The sequence below is a fragment of the Notamacropus eugenii genome, chromosome 3 (assembly GCF_028372415.1).
Source record: "Notamacropus eugenii isolate mMacEug1 chromosome 3, mMacEug1.pri_v2, whole genome shotgun sequence".
Lineage (NCBI taxonomy): Eukaryota > Metazoa > Chordata > Mammalia > Diprotodontia > Macropodidae > Notamacropus > Notamacropus eugenii.
Window position 1 is genome coordinate 426,236,537 of NC_092874.1, and position 21,082 is coordinate 426,257,618.

General features: G+C 40.5%; 1 protein-coding gene and 1 pseudogene across 5 annotated transcripts in view; one reads left to right on the top strand and one right to left on the bottom strand.

The window, feature by feature from the left end:
• Nucleotides 1-21,082, bottom strand: part of EEFSEC (eukaryotic elongation factor, selenocysteine-tRNA specific) — a 344,545-nt gene that overhangs the window by 164,500 nt on the left and 158,963 nt on the right. The window lies entirely within an intron of this gene.
• On the top strand, nt 6,276-6,808 carry LOC140497404 (single-stranded DNA-binding protein, mitochondrial pseudogene; annotated as a pseudogene).

A 21,082-nucleotide genomic window follows, 5' to 3' on the forward strand; every position in this document is an offset into this window, starting at 1 on the left:
AATCTCACCCTCAGAAATACACTGTTAGACAGAAGTGAAGGTCCTGAGGACTATGTAAAAGCAGATGAAGAGAGGCAGTCACTAGGGTCCTGAGTTGAGAGTGAGAGGATCTGAGGCTGAGTCCAACTTCACTTACTTGTTACCCAGGTGACCTGGGTCAATTAACTTAATCTTTCTAAGCTCTAGTTTGGCTATTTGTAACATGAGATGCCTGGACTCAATGCTTATTTAAAGGTTCCTTCTAGCTCCATGTCTGTTAGACAAGATTGAGGGAAAAAGAAAAAGCTGCCTAGTCTCAGATATTATCTGGGTCCACCGCCATTATATTACAGAGAAAGAAAGCAAAATTCACAAGTCCAGGGTCACAAAGCAAGGGGGGAGCAGACCTTCAGAGACAATACTCTCCAATTCTAAGACTTGGGTCAAGCTCATTTAGAGAGAGAAAGACAGCCCGGCTTTACTGTCCAATGATAGGAAGAGTTTGCCCACTTGTGAAGGCTCTGAAGAGGCAACTGCTTTAGAAGAAAGAGCCCCAGCCTTAAAAAGGAACTTCAGAGATCATGCAGTCCAAATTACTCCTTTTAAAAATGTTGAAACTAAAGTCCTTCCAGATTAAATGACTAACCTCTTCACAGAGGGCGTCCTCACTCCCAATTCAGTGTCTCCTACTATTACTCTCATTCAGACATGACATCTTTGTCAAATAGACTGACTTAAAGCTGGGATAGCTTGGCTTAGGAATGCCGCCAAAATGAAAAAAAGGAGCTGAGTAAATGAATGACAAAAAAATATTTGCTAAACACTAATGAGGTGCCAAGCGCTGATAGGGATGCAAATACTATAAATAATATATTAAATGGCTGCCCTCAAGACACTAACATGGAAGAGGAGGCCAGAGAAGTCACAAAGATGGGGAGGAAAATAATAAAATCATCTGTTAAATAAATGCCCTTTCCAGAGACTATGGCAGCATATGTGGTAAGAAGGCAAGCAGGAAGGAACTGGCTTCCATGGTGATGGGGACACGGGGTTCCAAAAAATACAGAGGTAAATGTAAGGTTTATCTCTCCTCATAACCTAGTTGTACATGCATGGGCACATGAACACACACACACACACACGCACACACATGCACACACACACGCACACACACACACACCCATTAACTTCCAAGGTATATTCTGGACCAGTAAATATTTAGGCAGTGGGTAACCTTGAGAACCTACAAGATTATCAATCTTCCAAAAAGATTCAATTATGTTCATTTTGTTCATCAGACTATCAGCTGACAAATTCTATAGGTTGACTGCCCCATTTTTTACAAAATGGATCCCATTGTAACATCAATCTATCAACATTTATTTAACCTGTGTCTAACATGGAAGAATGTTGGAATGAGAAAAAGAGTAACTACTCCTGAGGAAAAGAAGACTCAGAAAACAGAATAAAGCAGAGACAACCTCTCGAAACACCTAAGTTTTGGACATGGGTCAAAGGCCCTAAATGAGTCACAAGCAGGGTTTCATGAAATAAATAAAACTGAACCTTCATGTGTTAAAGCTTTTTTCTCAGAAAATGAATTTAGGATATTTTCCAAGATGGATTCCATTTAGCCATGGAACCAACAAGGTCATAGGTGAACCACATCAGGATTCTACTTCAATCAAGGACCCCAGCCAAGATTCAAATTCTTGGCTATAAATAAGGGGTGTCAAAGGGACATAGTACCCATGTTTTTGGATTCTCAGTAAAACATGAATACTCACATAGTATGGAATTCCCCTCACATGCCCAACGTCAGACAGCTGCTAAATGTCTGAGGTGGGATTTCAATTCTGCTGTTCAATCAATCAATCAATCCTTATTAAGCACATACTATGTGTCAGACACTGTGCTAAATGCTCGTCTTTCAGAGTACAGCCTTGGTATTCTACCCACTGAGCCATCAGCTGCTTCTGAACAACAACAGACATGCTAGTTTGTACTTTTTCTGAATTTGGACAGCTTTCATTTTTATCACATGGGGAAAAGATCTCATCAATACCCCCACCAAAAACATGACACTGAATTTAAAAATGATTCCCCAGGAAAGAGGGTCGATAAGGTATCCCTGAAAAAGCCAGAAAGATCAGAGTGAAATCTGAGATCCACAGTTTTGATCTCAAACGAGGCACCCAGTTATTGGAAGCAAAGAGAGAATGTGAACTCTACACCAAGGAAACACCAGAATGCCACATCACATTTCATCATGTCGTGCTTGCCACTTCTGGGACCACTGGGAGCTTCTGTTTATTCGTTTGTTTGTTTGTTTGACAAGCTGGTCCACATGCTTCAGTTTCTCAAACAATTATATTACTGAGAAGAAACTTATTCCATCTTCACCCATTTGTTTGCATATCCTTTATACATGTCCAGGTCAACATTATCCATCTTACACTACAAGCTCTGAAAATATGGTTCCCATCTATTTAGACTGCTCTATGTAGGGCCTAATGGAGTCCCTTTTGCTGATGATGACATGTATGTTGCAATCTTTCTTTGCTTTCCATGAAAGAGATTTCATTATGGCATCGTTTACAATGCACACTTTTGTGGTATGTAGAAGAGGGACTGATTAAAACCAATGCAACAAACTGTAAGGCCCAAAGAAATTAAAAGCACCCCAAACAACTCTGCCTTAAGATAAACAAATGTGTTCAATATAAGAAAAGACTGGGAATGTGTTATTTGAAGGCCAAAGGAAAGTACTATGGAGATTTTTCAAAGAAGTGTATAACTGGAAAGACTAATAGGAAACAGGAAGCCAAACCAAATGCCTCTAATGGCTTTTTCCCACTAATAATTAAACAGTCTTTTCACTTTATTTATCTACAGACTAATATAATGAGAAACTCAATCAGCTCGAGTTCAAGATGGTTGTGTGTCAACATCAAAATCAGTCCACAAAACCAAAGACATGGAAATTATTTCAGGCACTCTGACAGAGGAAGATGAAGTAGACCAACACTGAATATTATCAAGTGAGAATGGTCTGCCCCTAGCAAAAATCAAGGAGTCCAGGGGTGGTCTGCTAGATGGGTCTTCACTTCTTCAATGACTGAATAACTAACCTTCTTTTTCCCTTTAATGACTGAAACTTGGCTTCTATGACTGGATAGCGGATCTCTTTCTAGGCCAGACCGAAGTCCCTTCCTCAGCTTTCAACTTCTCTGCTGACCTTCCATTCTTGACATTGTTTCCCTATGGCCATGTTTTCCTCCAGCTTCTGTAATCTTGACCACTCCTTCTACATTCTCTCTGTCAGCGTCTCCTAGGATATCTAGGCCCTCTCATCCAACCTGCAGCTGAAATTTCTTGTATGTGTTGTCTCCTCCAGTTAGAGTATGTCCCTCCTTGACAGAAGGCACTCTCTTATTTTGTTCTACTTGTGTCCTCAGCACTCAACATAGTAAGTACTTAACAGTTACATGGGAAGGCACATAGTCAGTACTTAATAAATGCTTTTTCATTCATTTATTCATTCATTCATTCAATAACTCAGTCCGTGGCTCCCTTAGTTTTTTTTCTAAATTCACTATTTTGTGAGAGTTCACTGACTTTTAAGATTTCAATTTCATCTCTAATCTATGTCTTCAACCACATTATTTCCAAGACATCTATACCTGATAATCCACTATCAACTAATTATTAGTAAAAAAAAAAAAAAAAAAAAAAAAGGAATTTGGCTCTTTCTCCTTTGTACTTACTTCTCTGAAATGGGCAATCAATGGCACCACAGCCATCAAATTGTACCTGACTCTTGCCTTCACTTCTCCTATCTAATCCACTAGGTCTAAGTTCTGTTGGTTTTTGTTTTGAAACGTCTCTCAAACTTGTGCCTTCCTTCACTTTTCCAGAGGGAAAGTGATCTATTATGACTGTGATTCTCATTGCCCCACATCTAGCTTACTACAACAACCTCTTAATCAGTCTAATTCTAGGCTCCACTAAATCCAGCTTCCATATTAGAACAGCTCAAAAACAATTACATACATTCTTCTCTGGCTCATAAAGCTAGATCGGTTCCCTACTGCCTACTTTATCAAAACAAACGTCTTACCAAGTCATACTGGGACCACCACACCTAACTTGCCAATTGCGTATATATAGTTGCATAAGCCTCATCTTCACAGCAACATTACAGTCATTCCATAAACATTTATTAAGTGTCTGTTGTGTACCAGGCAGGCAGTGTGTCAACTATGAAAAAAGATAGTTCCTGCCTTCAAAGAACTTACAATCTAATGAGGAAAAATGATACACAAAAAGATGCTAGGGGCTGGGGAAAGACCCAAAGTAGGCCACAGCCAGGTGAGAAATGAGGAGACTGAACTGAGCTCCTTTTTTTAAGGGAGGCTTAGAGTTCTTGTCCCCCTCCCCCTTCCAATAAGAGGGGAACAGGGAGTGAGGAGGAAGATTATATCTTGCAAGCTTCTCAAAAGGAGGGACCCTAATTAGTTATATTTCCTTTATATCTTATAACTTCATTGTGGTAGAGAACTCCTGGTAAGGATCTCTCTGCTAAGGCAGATCAGCACCTAATCTGCAATAAGGATCTGTCTTTTTTTGGCTTGTATTTATAGCCCCAGCACTTACATGATACCTGGCACATGCTAAATGCTTAATAAATGTTTGTTGCCTGGCCTCACTTTATAATCTTAGAGAGCTGCCCAGGGCACTGAAAAGTTAACTAACTTGCCAAGGGACACAAAGTATATGTGGCACAAGCAGGAGTTAAATCCAGGTTTGGTTGACCCCAAGATTGGCTCTCCATTCTCTATGCCAAGCTGCCTCCTGGGCATAGTATGTGTTCAATTGTTGTTGAGTAGTTTCAGTCCTGTCCTATTCTTTGTGGCTCCATTTGTGGTTTTCTTGGCAAAGATACTGAAGTGGTGTGCCATTTCCTTCTCATTTTACAGTCCCATTTTAAAGATGAGTAAACTGAGGCAAACAGAGTTAAGTAACTTGACCAAGGTCACCCAGCGAGTAAGTATATGAGGTCACATTTCAACTCAAGTCTTTCTGATTCCAGGCCTGGTACTCTACCACTTCCCTGCCCATGTGTTCAATAATACCTTTTAATTTCAGGGCTGTGTCATAACTAACCTTTCCTGGGTAGATTACCCTAATCCTGATATCCCCACTCTGATTTCTACACTTCCCTATTTGTTCAGTGTCTGTGTTATTCAGCTGGTACTAGAAGACACAGATTTGCACTTGCTGAGATATTGCTTTATATCTTAACATTGCGTGTGCTTCAATTGTCTTCTCCATTATATTGAAGACCAAATGAAGCAGAGCTTATGAATGCATTTCTCTGTTCTCTCTCCAAAGAGCTCATTCGATGTTCTACACCATGAGGCACTACAGAAGTGTTCAGTTCCCTATCTGTCAATGGGATAGCCTGGAATATCTGACTAGGCACAGCAAAAATCCAGAACACTTCTGGTTTTTTAAAAGTGTACCTTTCTCTGCTCAGTGCTGAGCACAAGGCCTTGCATCCAGTGGTTCATAATAAATGCTTAATGAATGAATAATGTTAATACCAATAATATTAGTTAACATGAACATCACGTTGACATTAGTTAAAGTTTCACATTTGCCAAGTGTTCTACAACAATACTGGGCAATGGGAGCAATTATTATCCTCCTTTTAAATGCAGCTAGTAAAAGTCTAAGGGGATGGGGGAATTCAAACTCAGGACCTTGTGGCTCTAAGTCCAGTACTCTTATCCACCATGCCAAGCTAATTCGGAATGAAGAGTTTAGGTCCTTTATCTCTCTAGGACAGGCCTACACAACTTGTGGCCTGCATGCCAACGGATTTTCTCTTCAAAGGATGTTTTCCTCTATGTTTTCAAGGGTCCCCTTGAACGCACATGCTGCAAGAGGCCTACAGGCTGCAAGTTATACAGGCCTGCTCTAGGATGACAGTCCTATGAACTACGCATGCTGTTTATTGTACAATGTACACTTGTTCAGACAGAAATTTCACTCCTAAGTGGTGCAGCCGATACAGCACAAGACCTGAAGCATGGCAGACCCAAATTCAAATCAGACATTTACTAGCTATACAACTCTGAGCCCATCACTTAGCCTCTGCCTGCCTCAATTTCCTCGTGTAGAAAATTGGCATTGGCGTTCCATCTGGGTTCCCCATCTGCTGGGCTTGGCGCCACTCATGGGCCTCCACATTAGGAAGAAACTCCAAACCGGCTAAGAAGAAAATACAAGCCATGTTTTGAAGACCTGTTTTACAGGTACTTCATCAATTTGCAAGACATTACTCTGAAGGAATTGCCAGTTTAGTTCTTGAACGATCTCTTAATCATGTCCAGTTACGTGGAAGAGTAGGTCAGGATCCTGTTCTAAGGCAGTCTGAAGGAAAAAATCCAGCCACAATCTTTTCTTTGGCCACAAATGAGATGTGGCGATCCGGAGAAAGTGAGACATCCCAACAGGGCAATATCAGCCAAAGGACTACATGGCACAGAATATCAGTTTTCAGGCTGGGCCTCAGGGATCTGGCCTTTCAGTATGTGAAAAAAGGGGCTCGAGTTTTTGTGGAAGGGAAAATAGACTATGGCGAATACATGGCTAAAAACAACGTGAGACGACAAGCCACAACAATCATTGTTGATAATACCATATTTCTGAGTCATTACATAAAAGAGAAGGAGTGAAATGGATGACTCATTCAAGGCCAGTGTTGGGACATCCTCATTGTGAAATCATGTATAATCTTTGCAATTTCTTTTGACAAGAATTAAAATACACTTTTACATATATAAAAAAAAAGAAAATAGGCATTATGATAACAGCATCTACCTCCCAGGAGTTTTGTGAGTATATGACATTTTTACGTGCATTGTAAACCGTAAAGCACCGTACAAATGCTAGATATTAGTATTATTGCTATAATAATAAGGCACTATGTTCTATAACAGAGAGCATCATTATTTGTCAGTGTTAAAATGGAAGCTCTGTAAGAGCTGGGATTGTTTCATTCTTGTTAACTGTATTACCTGAACATAGGACAGTGTCTGATGCACGATAGACATTTAATAAATGCTTTCTGATTGACATTCAATCAATTTGAATTTACTAAATACAGTAAAATATCATGAATTTGAAAGTAATACGGAATTTCTGAATTTGTATATTAACTGAATTAAAGTTTGCTCTCTTTTTTAGGTACAGCCTTTCTTCACTATTAGTACAAATTACAGCAGAAATAACATCAGCTTACGTTGGCACAGAAGTCATTCTAATTTTCAAAGTCCCTAACCTTCCTAATGACAATTTTCTGAGGATAGGGAGGACTAATTTTGTAGGAAAAAAACATGGAGGGAAAGAAGCCACCAGAGGTGACAGAGGCAGTGAAGGAGCTGAACCCAGGCACAGGCCCTTTCCACCCCGCAAGTGTGCTCTGTCCTCTGCTCTCTGCTTTCTCTTGATTCTCTCCCCTCTGCTCCCAGGAGTTACCTCCTACACCTAAGTGGGTGACTTCCTAATCTAAACTGGGAGCCTCAGACCCAACATCTCCTCTCAATTCTCACCTTGCATCTCTCTCTCCCCAGAGGTCTCATCGACCCTTCCTCTGCCTTTCTTTCCGTTTTCCCCACTTCTCCTGATGGCCCTAACGTTTGAGCAGTCACGCAGGCTACAAAGCTCAGGAGTCTTTGACTTCTCCTGCCCCTCACTCTCATATCCAATTAGTTGGCAAGTTTCATCTCTTTTTTTCCCTCTCTCTCCACTCATGATATGACACCATTAGTATAGATTTCCATCATCTTTCAGCTAGCTTAACAACCTCCTAACTGGTATTCATACCTCCAGTTTCTCCCTTCTCTGATCTATTCTGCACACAGTTGTCAAAATAATCTTTCTAATAGCCAATTCCTTCTCTTACTCAAAGACATTGACTAGCATCCTGTTGCCTAAGAACAAATTACAAAGTTCTTAGCCTGTCAAACACTACAAAACTGAACTCTAAGCCACTTTCCAACCTAATTTCTCCTTTCTCCCTCTTGAGCACTTCATATTCTGCACAGTTATCAGCTGCTTCTTCCTCTTGTCTTAGCCTCTCCTGCCCTCCCACATTCATGCAGGCCATACTCAGTGCCTGGTAGATGCATTCCTTCATCTTTGGAGCCCACTGGAATCATCCTTCTCTTTGTCTTTATTTCAGGGCCCCCTCATTTATGAAGGTTCTCTCATCTTCTTACTTGAACTCCTTCTCTAGTTACTCAAGTTTTGCTAGAGCACGCTCCCTGGACCTCTGCTTGCTCCCTCACTTGCTCCTTTGTTCACCTTGTCTGTGAACACACTGCATTCCCCACACCTTCATAGATAAACTGCTGTAAGTTAGAGGCTATGCTGCTTTTCTTTATTTTTTTTATCCCCATACCTAGCCTAGTGTTTTGCATAGTGCTTAATAAATGTTTGCTGAATTTAACTCTTTAAGAAATCACATTTAATTACGTAGTCTCAGAGAAGGAAAGAACCTTCAAGGTCACGTAATTCAACCTCTGGTCCAATTGCTTCTACAACTGGAATGGATAGAAGGCATTCCATCACAAGCCAGGCTTTTATATTTATCCAAGATCCACAATTATTTACTTGTACCACAATTATCTTGATGGGTGGATAAATTTCCTACTTAGAACCCAGTGCAGTTAAATGTTGAAGGAAGGGAAATTTAGGAGAAATTTTACGGGTGTTCAGCATAAGAAGAAACTTTGTGAAGTTCTCTTTATCCAAACTTTGGCTATAGTCATAGCCATAAATAATACTGTCAGTTATAAAGTTGCCCCAAAGCCCTAGGACTGACAACCGCACTTGCTCAGTAACCCAGATTATAATCACTTCCAAATAACAATAATAATAAACACCAAAACACATTTGTATAGCATCACTTTCCTCCAAGTATTTTCATATCATCTCATTTGTTCAAATCAATCCATCTTCAATTCAACAAAGGAACGTCAAGTTGTAGATAGTTTTGAAAATTGCAATGTGAGTACTCAGAAAGGCTTCCTGATAATTCAGAGAAATGGTTACATGCAGACCACAAAGTTGACTGACCCTCAATAAATGTTGGATAAAGAAACAAATAAGTTTCCGCGATCTTCTCTTAAGCCTCTTTTCTGTCATCCCCCCAAATAGGAAATGGATGTCTCCAATCCTTTCTGAAAACAGGCAGGAGGATAAAAATAGGCAATTTGTTTCACAAAGTTCTTTGGGTGAGAAGAAGGGTGGTCAGTGCGGTCACTGTGCAATTCATCTGCTCTCTTCTCCCCGTTCAATTCTGGACTTAGCTCATGATCTACCTACACTACTGATCCAAGATAAATTCAATGAGCTGGCCATGCAAATATCCAGTATAATGGTTTAGATAACACACTGAATATATAAATTCTGGCATATAAAGTCTATTCATTTACATTTTAAAAGTAAAACAGCCCAAAGTTTGAGCTGTCTTTTTGTTTTATATATATATATATATTCATTTTATTTATTTTTAATGTTCTACAATCACTACCATAAAACTTAAGAATTTTTCCCCCTACCTACCTCCCACCACCCCCCTCCCTCCCCAAGACTTGAGATGTCTTTTGTATGTGACAAGACATCATTTGACAGGAGGTTTACAAAGTACAATAGGGTGTTGGCATTCATGTTTTGCAGATTCCTAATTGCTGTCACTTGTACTCATAAAACAAGGGACAAGATGAAAATGACTAAACCAACAAGAAAAATAAGCAGTTGTTCTCACCATGTGACTAGAGTAAAGTTCCCTGTTTCCTCAAGGCTCTCCACTCCCAGTGGCTCATTTTAAAGGCATCTCTTATTAACTAAGAAACTGACGGTGTAAGAGAACCCAAAAACATCTTAAACAGCAAGAGTGTACTATATAGCAATTATCTGTTATCTCAGTGTATAGACTAGACCTGTGACTTCATCCAGTGTGTGGGGAACCCGCTCTCACAGTATAGACAGGCTACTCAATCTAAAACTTAGAGCCTTAGAGAAGTATTTAGGACAAACAAAAGTAAAATCACTTGGTCACAGCCACACAATCAGTAGGTGTCAGAGGCAGGCCTGAAACCCTGGTCTTCCTCCCTCTAAGATCAATCCTCTGTTACACCACACTGCCTCTTAACTACACACACACACACACACACACAGACACACACAGACACACACACGCGCGCGTATGCATATTGTTGCTGAGTTGTGTCCAACTCTTTGTGACCCCTTTAAGGGATTTCTTGGCAGAAATACTGGAGTGATTTGCCATTTCCTGCTCCAGTTCATTTTACAGATGAGGAACTGAGGCAATCAGGGTTAAATGACTTACCCAGGATCACACAGCTAATAAGTGTGTGAGGACAGATTTGAACTCACTGAATCTTCCTCATTCCTAATCCAGTGCTCTATCTACTGTGCCACCTAGCTATCTAGTTCTACACACACATACACACCATCACCACTACCACTACTACCACCACTACCACCATCACCACCAATTAAACCAAAATTAAGTCTACAAACAAACTTTTGGAAAAAGGTGTCACCTGGTTCAAAAAGGAGAAATGAAAGCCTTTGCTAAAGGCAAACCAAGAATGAACTTTCTTCCCCATTAAATTTTGAAAGACTGGTCACTTCTTTATAGTCACTATAAGTATCAATGACAGATTGCGAAAGGTGAAGATACCCACGGCTAACAGCATGAAATGACTATCATTCTGCTTTATGGAACAATGCCCTAAACACAATTCCAACCCTCGTGGCCAAGTGCTACCAAATCTACACACGATTCAAATCGACACCTTCCTGGAGGCAGCCTGTACTTGACACACAGTTCAGACTCACTGTGGGGACCTCAGGGGTGCGCCAAAGAGGTCCTGTCCAGCCTAACACTTGGTCTAATCATGAAAACCCCTGGGAAATGGACAGAATACTCAAGTTTTGGGTTTGTTTTTATTTCTGGAGGAAGAGGGAATCTGCTCGACTCTAACTACGGACCCTCAGAGATGAGGCAAAATCCTTTCTGGATAGACCATGATCAAGCTTAGGGATCTCTGAGATGCCTTGGACATTCAACGTGTCAGATTATAATGCAAGCTTAAAAGGCGACACGTCTCACAATAGAAGCACCACTGTTTCATCAACTGTCAGTATTGTGGGGCACCACGGGCAACATCTTAGAAAGCCACAAAACATATTTACTTTAAAAATCATACTACCACTTTGAATTGTCCCCTATATGAAAAAATTAACCAGAAAAGGACTTTTTAGGAGGTCTTTAATAGAAGTCACGACTCTGTCTCCCCCCAAACAATATTATTTACTACTAATTTTTTAAAAAGCTTAAAGGAAGGGAGAAATCTACTTTAGGTCATATTAGTAAGACTTAAGTGCATAAGCAACACTTCTAGCTTTGTGAAAAGTCTGTTTTTGGTAGAATGTGTGACACATAGCCCAACGTGAGTAATATTATATCTCAAATAAAAATCAGCCCATGAATATACATAATCCAAAAGGTAATTCTCCCAATCTCAGAAATGTAATGGAGCCACTCTAGATCACTGAGGCATGAATATTTACCGTATTCAGGCTTTACTGCTCTCGATCTGGGTTCAATTTTGCAAATTAAAATGAGGGCTGTGTGGATAGAGAGATTAAAGGAGAGCATCCTAAAGCCTGCGTGTTCCCTTGGTGTGGGAGAAGTGATCTGGTTACCCTTCTGTTCGGTTATTTCTTTTTACTTAATAGAGTAGGTCAGAAGCAATTGAGACTGGAGAGAAGAGGTCATTATGAGGTCATGACCCTGGAGTTAAAAGCTCGCCAAGGAAAATAAACAGATAGTGAATATTAAATGGCATTTTAAAATAAAACATAAAATTGGGGAAAATAGCTTAAAGAGCTTGCCCTTCTCTTTTGATAGTTAAAGTACAATATTTCCTCTCATTCACCTCAGACTCAAAATTCTGTCATTTCTTAAACATCTTTAAAATCAACTTATTATTAAAAGCTGTAACACATTCTAATGTGCATTATATGAAGAGGAAAATGGATACACAGCTCTGGGACTCACGGTACAGGGACAAGATTGGTTTTGCCTATGGTAGCCATTGCTGTCCTCTATCCATGCTGATTTGTGCTGAAAAAAAAGAATACTTCCCTGCTAGGTAGTCTCTGATACAAATGCCTACTGGAGAGCCTAGAGCTGTGTCAAAGTCACATGGATTCTCTGATCTATTGTTACCTGGGTTTTTGCTGACGATGGGAAGAAAAAATAATACTAAATGGCCCTTTTGCTGTCCTGTGTGAGGAATGAAAACAAATTGCAGAAAGCTGCAACAGCACAGGCAACTTTGTGAACGAAGCCACCAGTTCCTCAAACTCAGCCTTGCAAGTAAGTCCTGGTCCAGCAGAGCAAAGAAAACCCAGGGTTGAGTACTAAGAGGGCATGGGCATCAGGAGGGACTTGTGCCCTTTAAAAGAGAACCCACTGTAGCCAAGTCTGAGTGAGCAGGAAAACCGAAGTGAACAAACCCCCATCAGGAAGTGAGAGTTAAAGGTGGGGAAAATCCCACTTACACAGTCAGACTACTTTGGACTGTAGTCAAAGACCACTCTCTGGCTGCATGCTCTCTAAAATGGCCTGGAAACTAACACCACTAGTAAGAAATAGGCAGCAGGTGACATTCCTGAATCCCAACAGTCCTCATGAGGCAGTCCGTGAGCCAGTTATAATCCTGGTACCAAAGGGTTACTGTGCTTAGAAAACCTTAACCAGCAGCCTAACTAAACGTTTTCTATTTTTCTCTCTGCTTTCTTTAAGACCCCAGATGTGTTCTTGCAGATCAAAAGAGACCAACTTATAAAGTTAGACTAAATCAAGGGCTTTTGTTCTGAGGCATCGTTGCTGAACTAATTATTCCTGTATGTTGTTTAATGAAATAGTGGTGCCATATATTAAAACAGTTAACAGGATGAGCTGAATGAGTTATGGGGAAGGCCTGATCTGGGATTATAAATTTAACTTTTTCTTAAAGAGAGATGAAACAAACCACTCGACTCCCCAGTGCTTTCTGTCACAGGGAGAGTAAAATAATGACCCCAAACCTGGACAGGCTAGGGTAGGATCTGTGGCCCGTTCCTCTTCCATGGATAAGAGCAGAATCGTGATGGGGGAGTTCCCAAGTTCTCTGGCTTACCTCCCCCTGGTCTCTACTAAATTTTAAAATAAAACAAACCTTTGCATTTGCTTTTCATCCCTCAGACTGACAATCTCTCAACAGCCCACATTACAAATGCTGTCAGGAGCAGTCAAACTGAAGGCAAAGCCTGAGAGAAACCTGTCCTTAATGAAACATTAGAAAAAATACCCCAAGTTTCTCCAGTCCATAGTAAACAGTTATGCTGCATCTGGAGGGAAGGAGACAAGCAGAGAATAAGGCCATGATCAGACAGAGTGAAGGGAAAACCCAGACCTGGTTATTAAACCTGATCTCGCAGTGAGCTTGTGGCCTCTTGTTTGTTTCCAAAGAAAGCTTTTCTCCTAGGCAAATGCAGCTTCTTCTTCCTATGTCAAAAAGGCTGGACCCCAACTAAAGGCCCTGGTAGACAGAACATCTTTGCCAGACTGATGCTCACCATGCTTTGGATGCCCCTGCCAAGTGAAATTTCGCTAACCGCTGGGCAGTGGGGAGGCTGGCTGGTGATCATGCTGCATGGGATTGGTCCCAAATAAAAGTTCAGGATGTAAACCATTCTCCTTAGGGGACCACAGCCAGAGATGGTCTGAACTGAGGCTCCCAGGACCCACACACTTACCCATGGTTCTGACCAGCAACAAAAAGCAATGAATGTCTGGTAAAAGTAGAACTGATGCCCCACCTTCCCTGAAGGAAAAAGGGAGGAGTCCTTTGTTTGCCTTGTTCTTTGCAATTAAGGCACCTCTGTTCCAGAAACCCTTTTCTCTCCTTCAACATGAAGTTCATGGGCCAACTCCTTCAGAAAAGCTTCCGATGCTTCCAAATGAAAGTAATCTCTCTCCACATATCTTCCCATCGCATGGCTGCTTTCTCCTTTGTTCCCATCACATTCTACCTTTTGTAATGCCTCTGTGTAGACATGCCATGTGACCAAGTATCAAAAGGGTCTTAAGGGACTACACAGAGCAGCTATGTGACTCTGTGGCTAGAGTGCCAGGCCTGGAGTAAGGAAGACTCCTCTTTGTGATTTCAAATCTGGCCTCAGACACTTACTGGCTATGTGACCCTGGGCAAGTCACTTAACCCTGTTTGCCTCAGTTTTCCTCATCTATAAAATGAGCTGGAGAAGGAAATAACAAACTTCTCCAGTATCTTTGCCAAGAAAAACCCAAACGGGGTCATGAAGCGTCAGATATGACAAAAAAGAAGGAAAAACAACAAAAGGTCTTATACAATCTTTCAGTTCTGCTCCTCCATTGCTTAGAAAAATGCTTTGTATAGAATAGATGCGTAATTCATGTTTGTTGAATTGAACTCAACTCTCAACAGTGAACATACTCAAAGGCCAAGTCACTGACACTCAGTGCCAAGATTCTTGTGGTCACAATACATACCTTCTAGAATATATTCTCATCAACAAACCTATAGGTCACCAATTATGGGTGCCAACAACTGGACATGAATACAAAGAGAGAAACATACACACAATGAGCACCATATAACTTATTTAAAAGAAGTTGTCCTACTTTAAAATGAACTTGACATACAAAATCCACAGCTTTAGCTCTTAAGATAGAGTGTGTTGGTTAATTAAATACTGTATTCTGCCTCTGGTGAAGAAGCAGCATTCACATGCCAGATGCAAAGCTTAGAACTTATTATCTTTTGCAGTATCACCTACATGCCTAAACCTCTACCTTGTCACCAGAAAAATATAAATCCTTCCACTCTCCTCCCTCTTCCCCCATTCCCTTGACTTTTAAAACTGCAATATTCTGCCACTGGCTTAACTGTTTACCCACCAATCGCACCAACATCCAAACATGTCAGAGCATTGCACCTGGGGCTACCCTACATGGAGAATACTGGAGTGAATCAGCCAGGAATAAAAGAATCCCTCTTTCTGAAAGAGGCACAAAACCAATGTGGCTTTTGCATCTCCACTCCATCTTGGTAGGCACTTGGCTACTGCCGGTCACTTGGGTCTCTAGGCTCTTTCCATGAAGGGGGATTCCTGGCAGCAGAAGTAGTGTGAGCACTCACTCTGCTGAGGTTCCCAAGTAACTTCCCAGTAACAACAACAGAACGCCATGCTCAATAATCAGCAGAGCAGGCAGATTTCCATTCTAAGGATGGAGTTTTCTTTTACAAAGACACATGGATGAAGCCCAAAGGTCATGGAAAAAAAAAATAACAACCACCCAGGGCTGCACTAGGTCATCTTCTCATGTTCAACAATCAGAAGGTGATGTCAGATGAGGCCTTGGCTCCCTGAGAGCTACTGGGAAAGAAGCACTGTGTGAAAGCAGAGGCTTAGCATCAGCACACTAACTAAATGCACTGCTTGTCTGCAGTCCTCCACTATCACTGTCCCATGGCAGCTACACAGAGCAGACCCCACAAAAAGTACAGTGGCCATCATATCTCTCAACTGTTCCTCATTAGCTGGAACTTTCCACTTTTCAACAACCAAAGCAGCCTTTGCCCTACTCTTTGAGGGTGGTTTCTACTCTGAACACTGCTGTTTCTCTCTCTAGACACCCGTGCCAAACAAAGACAGTCCCTATCCAAAGCCTAGGACACCAAACAGTGAGTCAATTTTTCCTCCTCCTCCCCTGGGACACAGTCAACAAGCAAGGGCAAAATTCCATGGAAACAGGGTCACACTAAGAAAGGTACTAAACCAAGGAAAGAGTATCACCCAATGAAGGGAATGTTGGACTGGGATTTAAGTGACCTGGATCTGAAAGTGGGCCCTGCTACATGGCCGTGGTGAGCATTAACTACGTGAGTGTCTTTTCGCTATCTGAGAGTTCTCTTCAATCTGCTGCCACTTACAGTCACAGAACCATAGATTCTTAAGGGCTCGTGGGTTCCCTGGTGGCAATCTAGCCATAGGATAATAGATTCAGAGCTGGAAGGGACCTTGCAGGCCAATGAATTGAATGCCCTCATTTTAAAGATGGGAAAACTGAGGTCCAGAGGAGAAATGATTTGACCAAGGTCATCCCCTAAGTTGGTCCAGCCCAGAGTCAATAGAGTGCTTTTTCTACTATGCTAAAATGCAGAGGTATGCTGTAAGCACATATATATGCAGTTTAGCAAGGAGAGGCACGAACCACAGTGGCAATTTAAAGAATACCAAGGTACCCTATCACCTGCCATGGTACTCAAAATAGTACCATTAGGGTTATTTCTTTGAGAAAGTATCCAATCAAAACAAAAATATCCCTGATAAGTATAAAATATTAAGTCCTTATTGGTCCTTACCACTTAGATAAATTCAATTTCTCAAATGAGCTCCTGTTACCTAAGAAAGTCCTAAGTAAATAGGTCACACACATGTATACACTTATGGGAGCGAATGGTCTCAAACATAAAAGAGTTCCTTAAGAAAAGTACCTGCTTCTCAGTGAGAGTCCGTGTGCAGCCGAAGGTGCAACTTCACCATTTTGCCTAAGACCAGCACGGTGATGAGCACTGGCACTAGGAGTCAGGAGATTTTTGTTCTAGATGAATGCTGTCAATGACTCAGGAGTGACCTTGGATAAGTCATTTCATTTTTATTGAGTTTCTCTCTCTTTAAAATAGGAATAATGACAATCCCTAACTGCTAACATATGTGAAGAGCCTGAAAAGGTACTATAAATCCCAAGTTCTCTTCAGTATGAGGAAATTTTAGTGCTGTATCATAAAACTACTATGGAATGAGAAGAGGCAGATAAGCAAGTTTGTGTACCAGAACCTTTCTTCTTTGGCTGCTGGCTGCCATTAATGATGTCTAGAGGAGAGTCCACCATGCTACGTATTAATACGTAATAATGTCTCACAGTCCTTAGTGCCAGGAAATGAGTCTCAATCAAAATTCCTTCAGGGGCAGATTAAATTCATTCTATCCTTTCCTCACTGGAAAAGAAAATAACTGCCCATCAATAGGCATCTCCTTCCTTTCTTTTACCCTCTTCAGTCTTCTCTTCTTCAGGCAAACTTTAATTCCTTTGGCATTTCCTCACAGACCTCAGTTTCTAATACCTTCACTATTTCTTACTGATTTCTTTAAATTCTCTCCCTTTTATAAAAGTTATGGAACTTCAAATTAAATTCAACACATTCCTGAGGACTCCTATCCAAAGCTGAATCCAATGCAATAACTGGCTAACACTTATTGATAGTAATCAAATAGTGCTTTAAATTTTGTTAAGTGTTTTATAGTCATCAAACTCAGCTGATCCTCACAAAAGCTCTGTGACCTAAGTACTCCAGGTACTATTCTCCAGGATATGGGCTAGACTCCATGGCTGCTGAGGTTCCTTACAACTCTGATTCTGACTTCATTATTACCCCACTTCTCACTCTATTGTCTCTCTCAGCCACTTCATCAGTTCCCATGGGTTTAACTACCATATCCATTCAGATGACTCACAGGGGTGTATAAGTGTGTCTACCCAAAGTCTTTCCTCTGGGCCTCTGTCTGCCATCACCACCTGCCTGGCCTAGAGACATCGCAAACTCAGTACATTCAAAGCTCAACTCATTTTCTTTTTCCTGAAACCCTTCCCTCATTTTCATACTTCCCCATTTCTGTTAAAAGTACTATGATCTTTCTCTTCTCCCAGGTGTGTAACCTCAATATTATTCTACCCCACATAATACCCCCACATATTAGTTTCCAAATCTTGCTGTTTCTGCCCTAAAACATCTTTTTTTAATCAACCTCTTCTCTATATTTACGTATCTACAGCATGGGTTCAAGTCCTCATCACCTCTAACCCAGATTATTCTAACAGCCTTTGCACTGGTCTTCCTGCCTCCAGTTTCTCCCCACTTAACATCCATCTTATACAGCCTGCCCAAGAAATCTACTTTAAGAACAGATCTGACAATGTAACTCTCCTACTCAGTCAGTTAAATGGTTTCCTATTGCCTCTAGGAGAAAATATAAACTGCTACGTTTAGCTTTTAAAGCTCCAACCTATCTTTCCGGCCTCTTCAGGGGCTGCTCCCCTCCTTCTGTGCTATGCCTTCCTCCCTGTCACTCATGAACAACACTCCATTTCCTTTCTCTGTGTCTTTGCCATGGTCTTCCCCCCCATCTTCCTTTTCACAGACCCCTCAGATCCACAACTCAAGCACCATCTTCTAAAGGAAGCCACTCCTGAGCCTCCCAATTGTTTGTGTTCTCCCTTCCAAGCCCCCTCATGGTCAACGACTTAGACTTATGTTTTCCATAGTTACATATGCACTTGTCTCCCCCACTGGAATGTGAGCTCTTTGTGGGTAGAGAATGTGTGACTCTTTAATTATCCAATGTGCTCAATGCTTTTAAAAAACACATTTTATACAAGTCATTGCCCAAATGATAAATGGTCAAAGGATATGAACAGGCAGTTTTCAGAGGAAGAAATTAAATCTATCTATAATCACATGAAAAATGCTCTAAATCACTACTGATTAGAGAGATGCAAATCAAAACAATTCTGAGGTACCACATCACACCTATCAGACTGGCTGATATGACAAAACAGGAAGATGATAAATGTTAGAGAAGATGTGGGAAAACTGGAACACTAATGCATTGTTGGTGGAGCTGCGAGCTGATCCAACCATTCTGGAGAGCAATTTGGAACTATGCCCAAAGGGCTAAAAAATGTGCATACCCTTTGACCCAGCAATATCACATCTGGGACCGTATCCCAAAGAGATCGTAAAAATGGGAAAGGGTCCCACGCGTACAAAAATATTTAGAGCAGCTCTCTTTGTGGTGGCCAAGAATTGGAAATCAAGGGAATGCTCATCCATTGAGGAATGGCTGAATAAACTGTGGTATATGAATGTAATGGAATACTATTGTGCTGTAAGAAATGATGAACAGGAAGACTTCAGAGAGGCCTGGAAGGACGTATATGAACTGATGCTGAGTGAAAGGAGCAGAACCAGGAGAACTTTGTACACAGCAACAACCACAGTGTGTGAGGAAATTTTCTGGTATACTTAGCCTTTCACAGCAATGCAAGGACCTAAAACATTCCCAAAGGACTCCTGAGGCAAAATGCCATCCACATCCAGAGAAAGAACTATGGAATTGGAATGCAGAGTGAAGCAGAATATTTTCTCTAGTGTTATGTTATGTTTTGTTTGGGTTTTTCTCATGGCTTCTCCCATTCATTTTAATTGTTCTATGCAACACAACTAACGTGAAAATGTGTTTGATATAAATGTATGTGTAGAACCCACATAAGATGGCATATCTCGGGGAGGGAGGGGAAGAAAATCTAAGGTTTATCATACTGACTGCAGAAAACTGAAAACAAATTAATAATAAAAAAATACATTTTAACTGATTGATCAAGGAAACTAACTGAGAGACAGGGAGGAGAAAGAACTTCATCATGGCTATGGAGCCAAATCCAGCTCAATGCAAGCATCACTGTGCTGCCTCAGCTATGATGCCTGTGATAGTTTCATAATTCAGACCTCATTCCATTCAAGTACATGAGTTTCTGAGAAGTTATACAGAAGTCAAATATATGTTGGTAAAAACTATACTTTATGCAAATAAAATAATACCTTAAACGTACTAAGGAAGTATACTATTATAATTATTAATCCTTTCCTAAAATAAAGAAGAATTTGTCAAACAAATAACCACACTAATGTTTTGTTTTTACTTGCATGTTTTTGAAATAAATCAGAGTTTTCAATGTCAGGAATTTTAAAAGTAATCACCAAATTAAAATTTACATATTGAGTTCTCAATTCCTGAACGACTGTTCAAAAACTCACTATCAACTCACTTTAAAAAAAATTATTTTTAGTCTTCAACATTTACTTCCATAAGATTTTGAGTTCCAAATTTTCTCTCCATCTCATCCCCCCCACCCCAAACGGCATGTAAACTGACATAGGGTTAACATATACACTCATATTAAACCTATTTTCACATTAGTCATGTTTCAATTTAATTTTAAAAAAATACTAAACTTACATATTAACTTGAGAATTACTATGACCTCTCAATTTTTCTGCAATATTTGTACCTTGCCATTATTAATAATGCAATAATAATGTAATATAATATGTACCTAGCCATATTATTACCAGTAATGATGGTGATGATACCACTAACAAGAAAAACAATAACAGTATACTCTCACTTTAATAAAAAATATCTGCATGAGTGATGCATCAGCTCTGAACCAAGCAGAGGAAGTCATTTCAACATGATTCATCAAATGACTCCAAAGTATCTCCCCCTCCAATATATTTCAAAACCCACATTTTCTTAGCTCTGCATCTATCTATTAAGATCCAGAGGGGCTAAGAATTCAGGCTAGAAGGAACCTGTACTTTGGCTTCCACTGCATACTGATCCAAAAGGAGAAGTAAGATTGCATAAGAAATGACACATCTTTCTCCAAAGTCTTAATTAAACATAAGACTGCTGTTTGCCAGATCTATTTTCTAACATCGCCAAAAGGCAAAACATGCCCCTGGAGCACTCTCAGTTCAGTTGCGGATGGCCATAAAACATGGGTCCAAAGGGAGCACAGAGGACAACAGTGACATGTGTTTTTCTTCCTGCAAATTGCAGACACTACACTATTCAATTGCTTTAATTTTGTTATGGTTTCATTCAGCTGGTGTATGGGTGTTTGGAAAACCAAGTGTTCTTTTTTTTGCTTTTTTTCCCCCCATCTTCTTTTCTAACTATATCTATTTTGTAAAGTCCAACTGATGCTAGAATAAGGAAAAAATTCCATTTAAAGAAGAAGCTTAGACACAGCATGTGAACAGACTGGCTATCCACTGGATCC